The sequence below is a fragment of the Callithrix jacchus genome, chromosome 13 (genome assembly GCF_049354715.1).
Source record: "Callithrix jacchus isolate 240 chromosome 13, calJac240_pri, whole genome shotgun sequence".
Lineage (NCBI taxonomy): Eukaryota > Metazoa > Chordata > Mammalia > Primates > Cebidae > Callithrix > Callithrix jacchus.
Window position 1 is genome coordinate 100092366 of NC_133514.1, and position 14382 is coordinate 100106747.

Consider the following 14382-nt stretch of genomic DNA (forward strand, 5'->3'; position numbering starts at 1 on the left):
TGCTAACAAACTATTTTGCAATACATCTCTTCTTATGTTAAACAGAGTTTTCTGATCTTTTTATTTTTGCCATGTGTTTTCTGAAAAGTTCAATGATACATTATTATGATACAATGATTGAACAAAAATTAATTTTCTCTCTAAGTGAAATCAGGTATTTCACAATTATATAAGACAGTGATCTAGTCAACTCAAAAAAAAAGAAATCACAACAGCATTTATTATAGTTCTATGTAAAGGAAATAGATGCTGTACTGGAAGTACTACTTTTTATAACACCTGATGCTTTTATAACACTTCACTGTTTATGAAAAATTCATCTTGATTTTGATCCTGATCTTAATCACCTGATTCTCAGAATATACCACCTGAGAAGACAGGGCAAACCTAACCCCACACTAGATAGAAAGAAACTGAAGCACCGAGCCTTAAATCACTTTATCCCAGAGTCACACTGTTACTTAAGAAAATCAGGGTTAGGATCCACCATGATCATGGTAAAGTTATATTGTTGCATTGGTAAATAGTTCCAAGTCATAGCTTCTTATATTTCTTTGTAGCATTAATTAATGTGGACATATTCAACCATATTATCATATTAGGAATTTCCAGAAGGATAGGAAGAAATTCATCAGGATGTGGCTGAAATGTTAAACTGTCTGTTTAATTTAATGAACTATTAATTAACTATCTAAAAGTTTGCTTGGCTTTTTTTTTTCCATGAAGTACTTCTAAGAGATGGTAACTGGTGTTCAGGTGTTGGGGGTAAAAATTTCAGGGGTCAGACAAGTTTGGGGGATACTGATAGAATGTTAAACACCTTTCTTTGTTCGGGCCTTCTCAAAGTCCCTAACGGTGTGACTGTATATTGTGCATTTTTGGGAGTGCAGTTGATGCACTATTTGCCATTTTTATTTAACTGTCAATTTTTGTTTGTGTATGTGATTTTTTAAAAGACATTAACTCCCCACCATATTCTTCTCACTGAGAACAATGAAACTACTCTGAATACTTGTTTAAAAGTTAATTTCCATGTAGTTTATAAGACCCTTTCATAAGAGAGGTTCTTTAGATAGCATTTTCAGATTCTCTTAAGACAATTTTTAAATCGGAGTGTATTACTACTAGTAGATTTGAGAGACATAAACCACAAGCATCTCCCAGGTAAAGAAAAAAAAAAAGAACAAAGGTGACCTTGTGAGGCTTCTTTAGAAATGAAGTGAAAAAATCACAGAGAGGACTCTGTTACCACATAAGACACAGCTGCCACCAGCAGAGGGAAAAGTGAGGGGACCCCAGGATGAGTGAGAGAACAACAGCTTTTAAGAATTAATGAGAAAGGACCATGTTGTACTTAAGGATATGTTTCTTTATTTTTCTTCCTACTAAGGTGTCTCAGTGAAGATCATGGTAGCATGCAGAAAAAATTAAGATTTTGAATATCTTATCCTTTTCAACTAAATTACTTGAGAAACATTTATCAAAGACATTCTTTCTTAATGTGAATATGTAATGTCATCTATATTCTATTTTATGTATATCATTTTAGTATAGTTAGACATTTTATTTTTGTTTGATTTGTTTGCTTTTGAGATGGAGTCTCTCTTTGTTGTCCAGCCTGGAGAACAGTGCCATGATCTTGGCTCACTGCAACCTCTGCCTCCCGCGTTCAAGCGCTTCTCAGTTGAAGCAATTCTCACCTTAGCCTCTTGAGTAGCTGTAATTACAGGCGGGTGCCACCATGACTGGCTAATTTTTTTGTATTTTTAGCAGAGACAGGGTTCTTACCATGTTAGCCAGGCTCGTCTTGAACTCCTAATCTCAAGTGGCCTGCTCACCTGAGCCTCCCAAAGTGGTGGGAGTATAGGCATGAGCCATCACGCCCAGCCTATTCAGACATTTTTGTGTCCCCATAATTTTTTCCTACCTCATCTTTTTGATTTTGATACCCAAAGTTATCAACCCAAATTATTGAATAACCTTTATTTTCCACTTCTTGTGAAATGGAAGGCTGCACCTTCCTTTCATCATTCAGAACATGAAAGCAAAGCTAAATCTTTAACGTCAATCATTACTTTTGTCAGTTTCAGTTATATCCAGTGACACTGAACTCAAGCTATTCTCTTAATTCAATTACTTTATTAGCATTATAATATTTGGGAAAAAATGAGCCAACATCTGAAACAAAATATGTAGATATGGCTAGCTTGTTTGGAAATGATGTGTATTATAAGGTGAATCAAATTTTGAAATAAGAATGCAGGGAAGAATTTTTTAAAGAATCTGTTGGAATCAGTTAACAGACAATTATTTTTAACATGGACAAAGGCATAGGGCTATTACATAAAATATATATATAAAGGGATAGCTAGAAAATTCACTTGGCTGTAGGGGTATGGTCCCAGTTGGATGGAAAAATGAGGCATGACCACTTAGATAGGGGGAATCACACTGAAGGGGAAGAAAGGATCCTGAGGCTGAGGAGAGGCTCAGTGGGGCAGAGAATCCATGACTAAGATACTGAGGGTCATATATGTCTCTTATTGTCGTTTTGAGATTAGTTGTTAAAAGACAAAGGAAAAATTAAGCCCCTTTCCCTTAGCTTTTGGTATTGATTTCTGCCTTTTTTTTAACCTTTTTTTAAATTTGTTCTTGCCAAACAGATTATGTAAAACCACAGGATAATATAGCATGTTGGTCTGAAATATGAATTGTCCTTATATCAAGGGTTGACAAACTGTGGCCCGAAGTTAGCCCACCACTTGTTTTAGTAAATAAAGTTTTATTGGAACACAGGCACATGCATTCATTTATATATTGTCTACTGCAATGGCAGAATTGAGTAGTTGTCGCTGGCAAATACTGTCTTGTGGTCCACAAGCCTGAAATATTTATGATCTGGCCCTTTACAGAAAGGGTTTGCTAACCCCTGCCTAAGATAATTGAGGAGGAAGAGTCAACGAATTTAACTAAAAGTTTTTTAAAACATTATAATATAATATAGTGGATAAAGATAACTAGAAATTTGTGTGGGCTTGAACTCCATCTCTATGTTAATGATTGTTAGTATAATTAATGTAAGGTTAATATAATTAACTTTGTATCCTTGGAAAAGTTTACTAACTTCTGTAAGCTGAAGTTTCTACATTTGTAAAATGATAACAGCAATAATGTCTATTATTGTTAGAACTGTTGAAGAGAAATTTATCTACACACTTGTTAACAAAAATGGTAAGGCAGACTTTATCAAAGAGGGACATGGTGGTGGGTATAGTGACCGCAATGAGATCTCACCGTGAGGGAGAGACTCCGGCTCCTACAAGAACAACTGGGGATTTGTAACCAAGGAGCAGAGTGGAGTTAGGGCATGGAGGATTGCAGTTGACCCTTGAACAAGGGTTTGGACTGTGAGGGTTCACCTATACATGGGGTTTTTCTTCAATAAAAATTACCTCAAGTGTCCCTGCATCTCCTGCCCCCTCTTACACCTCCTTCACCTCTTCTGCCCCTGCAAGCCCTGAGACAACAAGACTGACCCCTCTTCCTCCTCCTCCTCTGCCTACTCGACATGAAGATGAGGAGGATGAAGGCCTTTATGATGATCCACTTCCACTTAAGAAGAGTAAATAGATTTTCTCTTCCTTATGATTTTAACATTTTCTTTTCTCTAGCTTACATAATTGTAAGAATACAGTATATAACACATATAACATTCAAAGTATGTGTTAAATGACTGTTGTATGTTATTGGTAAGGCTTTTGCTCACCTAGTGCTCTATTAGTAGTCAAACTTGGTGAAAATAAAAGTTACATGTAGACTTTTAACTCTGTGGGGGTTGGCACCCTTTACCACTGTATTCTTCAAGAGTCAGCTGTACAACAAAGAAATATCAAGGATAAGGGGTTTCTGGCTAAGCTGACTTGACAGGATTCTTGCTGAAGGCAGGCCAGGGGATTAAGATACTGGAGGTATGGTCAGATGCCCGGAAGGGGGATTTCCTCTAAACGGACTTAGGATTCTTGTTCAAACTGGATTCAAGAAGGACAGAGAGGGAAGCCCAAGTTCAGGCCTAGTCAAGCAGGGAACTCAGAGGAGCCTGATGGTTTTGGTCAAAGGAGAAAGTCTGTGTCAGAAGTCACTATGGTCACTTATGTAAAATTCTTAGCCAGCACCAGCCAAATAGCATTCAGTAAATGTTGGCAATTATTATATTAAAGTAAAATTGGAAATATATTGCATTACAATTAAATTCCATTAATTTTAGGGAATTTAACAGATGAAACTGGAGACATCTGGGCTTTTGTAAGTGCTGGGGCTAGGAGTTCACCCTGCTCAGTAGGGAGCGCTTGAGTGGAAAAGCAGCACTGACTGCCTTAGGTCATGTGAAGGTTTCCTTTCTGCAGGCTGCTCCTGCTTGTGGTGGTAGCTGAGTCTCCACTGATTATGGAAATCAGAAACTTTGATGTGATTCAGTAGTTAAAGGTCCTGCTTTTCTACTGACTGTGCTTTTACTGGGGACCGCCAGCGAGTTAGGAATGTACCTGACTAGAATTTGGCTTAGTTTTTTTTTTTTTTTTTAATATCTAACTCCCTATGAAGAAGTGCTTAAATTTTGTTGATATTCTGTGCTGTTGCTAAACAGATGAATTAGGGTCCCTGACTCCTTAGAGATCCAGGCATGTGTTTGGTTAAATCAGCAATGAAAATCTTCCCTCTAGCAGTATTTGCCTTTGGTTTGGCAAACTTGATATCATATCTCACTGATTTCCAATCCTTTTGGAATGCATTCTTTGTAATAACTGCTCACTCTATGGAAGATTCTCTTAAGCCCATGTTAACTGGCTTTCCTCCTGAAGTTCGTATGGTCATCCCTTGGTGGAGTATCCACAGGGAATTGGTTCTGTCTGGACCACCCTGGGATACCAAAATCCATGGATGCTCAAGTCCCTGATATAAAATGCTGAGGTATTTACGTATAACCGTGGCACATCCTGTCATATACTTTAAATCATCTCTAGATTACTTATATCATCTAACACAATGTAAATGTTATGTAAATAGTTACACTGTATTGGTTAGGGAATAGTGACATACACACTCAGTGCAGATGCAGCCCTCTATTTTGCTTCCAGATATTTTCCATCAGCCGTTGATTGAATCCAAGGATGAGAAAACCACAGAGCAATTGTACTGTATCACTTTGAGGCGTCATCCACATTGGTAGATGTAGGTACTTCTTATGCTTTTGTAATAGGGCTACCAAAAAGGAAAAAAAAAAAAGCAATGATGGATGAGAGAAAGAAAGCGTTCCTGAAGACTTCTGTATATGAATTATTAAAATAAGTTTACTGTTGAAAAGTTTAAGTTCCTTAAAGAACCTGATCTTAAAGCTTCCGGTTTTCTAGTGCCTGGTACATAGTAGATGCGCAATGAAATGCATGTTGCTCAACTAAAAAACTCTGAGGCTTTAGAGTAAGAAAACTTTAAAAATACAATATGACATGGTAAACCAAAACAAACTGTGCCATCATTATATCAAGTACATTAGTTTGGGTACAGTTATGTTTCAGAATGTCAGAATCACCTTATCAAATTGTTATTTCTATATGGAGAGAATAGGATATTTTTTCAGAAAAAGCATAGAAAAACCTTTCTTATGAGTCATAAAAGATATATCTGTATTTCTATAGTAAACCATGACCAGGCCTGCCATAGGCCAGATAATGAAAGAAATAAAATAGAAGCAGAGATTGATGATATCTATAGAACTGTGGCAACTGTGGTCTAACTCTAATCCCGTATAGAGCAGGAGGTAAATTCTGGAATGTTAACATGTGTCTTGTCATGCTGCCTACCAAGCACTGAGTCTACCGTTTGAGCTCCCTTGGCCTTGCAGTTTCCTTTCTCCATGTGGGATGGATGCATTGACCTCAGATCTTCAGATACCCCTCCATGAGAAGAGGAGTCAGTAGTAGGATACTGTGTGCATTTACTTGCACCCTCAACTCCTGAATATCCTCTTTCCTGCTCTTTTGTTAATTCAGAAGTATGGAAGTGAGAGCAGCCCTGAGTGTTGTCCAGATCGTTTCCACCAGTTCTTGAACCCTGACTTATGCCATCACTGTGCAACCTGGATTACTTTCATTCTTCAGCCAACAAGGTTTCACCAACTAGTCCAGCAACATTGTTATATAGAAGCATTTGCATATACAAACTAATGGGAAAGCCAGACTACCTACAACCCCCTTAAAGTGTTCATGGAAGATGGGAAGGATAACCTCATTAAGGTTTCTTCTCTCTTTCACGTTTTTTTTTCCCCCAAATACAAACTAATTTTGAGGACTAGTCTTATCAACTTGTGGAATGTATATATTTCAACTTCATTCCTTATGGCTCCAGGGGCCAGTCCAGGTTTTATGGGACCTGGTTTTCATATACTTTGGGGAGTTACCTTTAAGAAAAAGAAATTGAGGCCTGTGCAACAATATAAAATAAAAAATAAACTTAATTAGCTGCATAGAACATTTATTTTTAATAGCTCCTTTAAAATGGCATCTTATCCTTTCTGTAGCTACCATTCTTCTTGTCTCCTTTCTTTTATTATTGTATGTAGTGAATGGTGGCCTACAGCAGCCCTCACCTTCTAGCTTCCACCTTTACTGAGCCTCTGAAACCACACACACCCTTGGCATGGCTTAATACAATTGACTTCCCTCTCTCAAACTCTCTTTCCTTAACTTTCACAGCACTGTCACCTGTCTTGGTTTGCATCTATCTCTTTTACTGGATTTCCTGATCTCTTAGAGGACCTTAATGTTAACTCTTATCACTCCTCTAAAATCCCAGGGTATAGATTTCTTCTTTCATCTATTCTTTTTCTTGACTTTGGCCGAAAATCCATACATTATTATTGATACTGATTATTCCCTCAAAGCAGGTAAGACAAATCAGGTCTCCAGCCAGGACCCTGCCTAAACTCTAGCTTCATGACTTTAACAATCTGCTAGCCGCTTCCATTTGGATATCCTGTTGTCTCAAATTCAGTGTGTCAGTCTCTCTAGCCCCTACTTTCTACCAGCATCTTTTCTAACCTGCCTTTTCCTGTAACTGGCATGATAATATGGCACCACAAGTCATGTCGTCTCTCCTTCACCTATCCACATCCAATTACTAAGTTTCAGTTTAACTTTTCTTTAGTGGTTTACCTGAAATCCACCTTTTCTCTCTGCTAACAGCTTAAATTAGGCTCTTGGCCTTTCTTCAAGGCCTTTGAGATTCTGGTTTTGATCATCATACATAATGCCCTCCTCCTGTGAGCTGTTTCATTCAATAACCCCATTCTCTATCATTTCCTATCCTCATCCTTTCCCAGGTTACACAGGAAGCATTCAGAAGTATCTGTTAGATGATTTATTATAAACACAGTAAGGATTTCAGGAGATGCCTGGTTCCAGTTACATTTATCTTTATAATATATTGAAATGTCTCACCGAGTAAATACACTTACTGTATACTAATAGGTGAAGCACTCCTGGCAAGCCAAAATGCTGAAGACAATTCACATTAAACCATGAGTGTTGGCTCTGCGTTTGTTAATGTTTTCACTAATGCTTCTGTTAAAATTTATTTTGCCTGCCCTTTGTATTACTTAACACCCCTTGTAAGTTACACAACCCTCTCAAACTCTTTATTTGTATTCATATTTGTTGCTCAAAATAATTATTTTATTTTTGGTGTTTATAATATGCCAAATTTAATGTGATCTCTAAATTCAATTACTAGGCTATTTATTTCCTCTTTATCTAGAGAAGGCAGTGTGGTTGCATACTTAATAGATTCTGAAACTGAACTGCCTGAATTCAAGTCCTTTCTCAGCTGCTTCTTAGTTGTGTGGCTTTGAGCAGGCACTTAAACTTTCTGTGCTTGTTTCTTCATCTATGAAATGGACATAATAACACTTCTAGCATTGTGTTATAAATATATGTAAAACAAATATTAACAAACGTTAGCTATCCTAACCTGAATAGGTTAAACCTATTTAACCATCGGTTTAAATAAGACTGTATCAGCCCACCCCATTCTGTTCCCTCCCGCTGTGGTATACACTACTTCATACTGGCTGGCTCTGTTGAAATTTCTTTCTTAGGATTTTTTTTCTTTTCTTTTTTTTTTTTTTTTTTGCTGTTTTTTTTTTTTTTTTCCTCAGGACTATTTGAACTAACAGAATGAATACAATATCAACTAAGTAATTAGCAAATTTCAAGATTACCTATCTGTTCTCATTCATCTTTGCTGAATAATTGTCACTTTGTCTATCCTGATTTTTTCCGGCACATTAATCTGTTGTCCTACCAATATTTTGTCCTCTAGTATTTTTAAAAAATGTATTATAACATAAATATTGCTTTTAATGTTACTGCCATACTAGGCTCCTTCTGTGTAGTGATTAACATTTATTTAACAGACTTTTTTCGAACAGTTTTAGATTCACAGCAAAATTCAGCAGAAAGTTCAGAGATTTTTTGTATTCCCCTGCCCCTACTCACGCATGGGCAAATATATGATGACATGTATTCACCCATTATTGTATCATCCAGTATAGTTTCACTGCCCTAAAAAAATCCTTATTTATATAACTTCTATGAATTTTTTTTAGGGTAAATTCCTGGATGAGCACTGCTAATTCAAAAGATTTGTACATTTTAGTATCAGATTACTCTGATACTGTTTCACAAATAGTTTACAAGCAACTGTGAATAATGGAATGACTTTTGAACTGCAGCTATTCTCATATAAAATGGAACTCCTGGCTGGGCACAGTGGCTCACACCTGTAATCCCAGCACTTTGGGAGGCCAAGGTTGGCAGATCACCTGAGGTCAGGAGTTCGAGACCAGCCTGTCCAATGTGGTGAAACCTCATCTCTACTAAAAATATAAAAATTAGCTGGGCATGGTGGCAGGCACCTGTAATCCCAACTATTCAGGAGACTGAGGCAGGAGAATTGCTTGAATCCAGGAGGGAGAGGTTGCAGTGAGCCGAGGTTATGCCATTGTACTCCAGTCTGGGCGACATTGCAAAACTCCTTCTCAAAAAAACATAAAGAACTCCCCCACTGTTGCCCTGTTTTGCCTCCTGTGTTTGTCTTCCTAGACAACAGATTATTTCTGCATTTATTCATGATTTATTACTCATTTCGTTTATAAAACAAACTACGATGGCTCTTATGTGTGCCAGACACTGTATTATAAGCAAGAGATCAAAAAATAAATATGAACTGTTTCTACCCTCAGGGAACATGATTTGGTGTAGAAGGCAAATACAAATCCATCATTGAAGTGCCATGCTCAACCTTTCAAGGAGGGCAGCCTGGAGTGATTAGGGAAGAAAGCAAGAAGAACACTAGCCCAGATTTGTTGAGGGTCTGGGGAGGATTAGTTAGGAAGGGCTTCCTGAAGGAGAGGATATCTGAACTGAGCAATTAACAATTAGAAGTGAGGGAAAGCAGGGTAAGGGCAAGGGACATTATTCCAGTCAGAAGGTACAATATATGCAAACCCCAGAAAACATAGGGAAAGCATGCTTGTCCAAAACATCAGAAATGTCTTCCCTGAAATGTGTAAATATGGTTCATATTACAGCAATTTTCAAATCAGCATGATATGGGGAATTTCACAAATCTTAAGTGAGAAACAGTTATTCCAATAGATAAGTAGAGACATTTCTTATCTCTTATAAGAATCAGTAATATAGATGTTGTAAACAAAGTTACATAGTATTAGCAAAATATTAAATAATGGAATGTTGACATTTTCTATTAGCTAACACTATATTTTGGGAGAAAGGGGGCTTAGCAAGGTATGAAAATGTCTTCAGTGTGTGATTTAAAGCATTTAATGAAAATGAGCCAATGTAATTTTCTATGACAGATTTAATTCTGTCAAGCACTCTAAGATATGAGATATCAAAAGAAAGCTGATCTTCGAGTCTAAACAGAAATGTCAGCAAACACACCTATATTAATGGAAGTTTAGAAAACAATGTGTTCTTCTCTCTAAAAATAACAAAGATTTTACTTCTAGTTAGGAGGAGCAGCGGACCTTAGGGATCTTGTGGACAGTAAGATTGATGTTTCTTTGAGGCAGAGTTGTAAGCTTCGGGCACAGTTTTCACTGAGCAGAAGTCTATAACGCTTATACATCAAGGGCACTTACGTGGTGATTGCAAAATTGCGGTGAGAATTGACTACAGTCCTTAGACAGTGACATTTTAGATATTTTCTTTCTGTTCTTTTCAGTAGCTGGTTTTATGGCAGGTGTTTTCCGTGACATTCTGGAGCAAGAACCAGAAATATGGCATCAGGGGTGATCATAAGATGAATGGTTGGAGAAGACAATGGCTTCCTGACACTGCACTGAAGAACTGCCTAACAAGCTTCTAGTTTTAAAAGTGAAATGCTATTTAGAGAAGAACTTACAGGAAGAGAAACAGATACCCAGAACAATGCCTGAAATTAGACCACCATTTATTCTGAAAGTTTAAAATTTTTTAAAGAATATTTTTAACTGTGTAGAGGAATATTTTTCTGTTATTTATTCCACCACTCATGAGTACGTCTTGTTTTTTTTGTTTGTTTGTTTGTTTGTTTTTTGAGACCGAGTCTCGCTCTGTTGCCCAGGCTGGGGTGCAGAGGTGTGATCTCAGCTCACTTCAATCTCTATTTCCTGGGTTCAAATGATTCTCCTGCCTCAGCCTCCTGTGTAGCTGGGATTACAGGTGCATGCCACCATGCCCAGCTGATTTTTCTTTGTATTTTTAGTAGAGATGGGGTTTCACCATGTTGGCCAGGCTGGTCTTGAACTCTTGACTTCAAGTGATCCACTCACCGTAGCCTCCTAAAGTGCTGGGATTACAGGCGTATGCCACCACACTTGGCCATGAGTACTTCTTATATCTGTGTTACATTTTGAATGGCAGTATTGGTGAATTTTGCACCAAGAAAAATAAATTATTTTCTTTGTAATATTTATAATGGGATAAGACAGTTCTACTGTTTACACACTGATCAGTAATTACAAACATTTCAGCATCCTTGCAAAAGCGTTAGATAGGCTAAAATTTATTTTGATTAAAAATTCACATTATTTTATCTATTTCTCAGTGCCATTGTTTTCCATCTAGCCATTCTCTTTTTCTCTTCAACACTAAAAAGAAAATATAAATGCCTAAATATATATACATATATTATACATATATGTGTATCTATATTCCCCTTCTGTCTCTGGGGGAGAAACGTAATATTTGAGTTGACCCCTAAGTAGGTATTCTGTGGGCAGACATGAAAGAAGAAAACTTCAAGAAGAGGATGAACCGTCAACAGAAGCACAGATAATCATTTCGCTGATGGTGCATTCCAGGGACTGTGAGGTTTTGTTATGCCTGAAGCATAACATATATGTGGACATATATATAGGCCACAAAATCAGAATATATTAGATTTCACTGCCTCTTATTCTTTATATCCACTCTCAGTATATAAAGAATTTAGAACAAGGCCTGGCATCATAATAGTTATTTACCAAATATGACTCTTAAGTACTCTAAAATGTATGTAATGAGGACATGAGTCTGTCATTCCTGATAGGTTGTAAGGAGATGTTGATGCTGATTTTGAGGGTTTTGTCAAGATTTGACAAAACTTTGTAGGTGCTGTCTCAAATGGAACTTCTGAGAGACCACAAGTCTGGTAGCGGAAGAGGCATATACCCGGGTGTCATTAAAGCCCTGGATGGACCTCAGCCCCAGCAGTCAGTCACTTCAACCAAAATGTTGCTCAAGTGTAGAATCATGTAAAATAATACATGTCCTAAACCATTTCCTTCTCAGTTCTCTAAAGACAATCTTATTTCCCGTCTCTTTTGTTGTGGGCCCAAAAACTCCTGTCTCCAGGTTGATCCATTAGTCGTAGTTCTGGAACATTTTTCTTGCTAAGACCCATTTTCTGTTTAAGTCGTTTGACAAATTAAAGATACTCAGGAAGCATTCTTGGAGTATAATTCTAGATTTTTGTGGTTTTTTCCAATCTTTTACAGTTGTCTTACACCTAATTTCATGTGTGTACATGTGTTTTCTAAAAGCCCTCTTTCCACTCTTATGAATTATGTATCATATGTACTCTGTCTACATACGTACATTGCCAAGCACAGCTAGCAGTCGCTTGTCTTTTCTTTTATCTTCTTTTTTCTTTTTGAGATGGGAGTCTCACTTTGTTGCCCAGGCTAGAGTGCAGTGGCTGTTCACAGGTGATCTTAGTACGCTACAGCCCTGAACTCTTGAACTCAAGTGATCCTCCCAAGTAGCTGGTACTACAGGTATACATCACCCTTATCCAGCTTTGGTTAACTCTCGGTCATAGAACTTAACTAGTTAGAGCAATCGTGAGTGGGATTATCAGAGACTAGCCTCCCAACCACAGGCATTACTCATGTGCCGGCCACCAGTTAGGATATTTGACAGGAAAATAATGGTTGATGGCAGAGGCTTTGGGATAGATCTGGGTTTGGGTAGCTGCCCTTTAACTGACTGTCTTTGAGGCCAGAACAAGTGACTCACTCTCTTTAAACCAGCTTCTTTGCTTGTAAAATAGGAATAATTTTAGAGCCTCTTAAAGATTAATCAAGCCAATGTATGTAAGATATTTAGATTCATGACTGTTCCTTCTTAACTACTCAATAAGTCATGGTGGTGGGTTGATTAATAATCATCTTTAAAGGGCAGTCCAGTTAATTTGAAAGAGAATTTTTGCCTTGGTCCAAGAACAAAACTCTTGCCAACAGGAAACATTTTAAAACTAACTAGACATTAATAGTAAAGTTACTTTTAAAAGTCTTAGTTGTCCCCTTTATTCCTACAGAAACTGAAGTGGGGTGGGAGAGTGCAGGATAAGCCTCGGAAGATTTGGTTCTCATCCATTCTGGTGCCTTGCACAGAGGCCAAGGCCCACTTCCCCGTGGCTTCATTGCACTGAGAGGCGAGGCTGGCCTTGCAAACCTTAGTGTCCCACATCTCTCCCAGCTCAGCTGATCTGTATTCCTGCTTTAGAGGGAGCTGTTAAGCAGCTTGTAGACAAAGTAGGTGCTTAGAAATAATTTGCATTTGTTGCTTTGAACGTTTAACTATTTACATAATTAAAGTATCACCTTAATCTAGAATATTCATTAATGCAGAGAAAGATATTGAAAACTTAGTTTACTTTCAGAGGAATGACAGGAGCAAGAAAACATCTATATAATGGCCACCACACCAAGTGAAATGCTTCTATCTCATCTATCCTGAAAGTGGCCCTTTATAGTAAGAAGAAAGCCAGCTGCCTTAAGTCTCTTGAGTTTTTCTGGGTGAAAGTCCCAGCAATATGGCATTGTTACAATGTTGCTGTAATTTATGTAAATGCGTTGTCAGAGATGAATTAAAACTTATAGTTGTAAATCTACAAGGACACAGCCATAACTCACACAGATTTATTACTTGTAGACATGTATACCAAGGCTCTGGAATTACTGCCTCTACTGTAGACAGAGGTTAAAGAAGAAGGCAACAACTTACATGCCATTATACCTATACAGCAGTTTGTCATTCATTGGTAGTGATATGAATACAAAATACAGGCATGTGGACTGTCCTTCACCCAACACAGCCTAATCCACGAATTTCAGCAAGAGTGCTAGCATCAAAGAGCACCAAATGAGGAGTCAGAAAACTTACTTCTATACCCATTTACCAAGTTTGTTGTTTAACTTCTCTGAGCCCAAGTTTATTAGGTATAAGACAATTTAAAAACCTGTCAGTGCCCCCAGGGTACTCTGCATGGCTTTTAGTGAGGTAACCATGCATGCATTCATTGATTTAAGAAACATTAATTGAGTGCTGCTGTATGTCAGACACAAGACTATTTGTTTCGGCTTAAACAATTTTGTCCAACATCCTTATTTTTGCAAAAAAAAAAGAGAGAGAGAGAGAGAGAAAACAGAAAGGTGAGGTGCCTTCCAGAAGTAGGTATGTGAAAGGGCTTTTAAAATTGCAAGGCCGTTTCAAGGGAAATAATCATTAATTGTAATACAAACCCAGCATCTCCTTTATATGATGATTTCTGTGTGTTTAGTTCTCCATGGATGTTTCCATCTCTCTAGGAGTTCCTTTTATCTAAATTCGCTGGGTATTGCCAATTAGCATTATTCTTTCCAAACAACGTGACATGTCAGAATCATGTAGGAAATTTCAAAATAGACTCCTCCTTCCTTAGACCTCCTGAATCAGAATTTTTAATGCAGGGACACAGGTATCTACATTTTTATAGCACACCCATATGTAATTCTAAGGCAGGCTG

General features: G+C 37.5%; 1 protein-coding gene across 6 annotated transcripts in view; it reads left to right on the forward strand.

The window, feature by feature from the left end:
* WDR7 (WD repeat domain 7) overlaps positions 1-14382 on the forward strand; it is a 390067-nt gene that overhangs the window by 326993 nt on the left and 48692 nt on the right. The window lies entirely within an intron of this gene.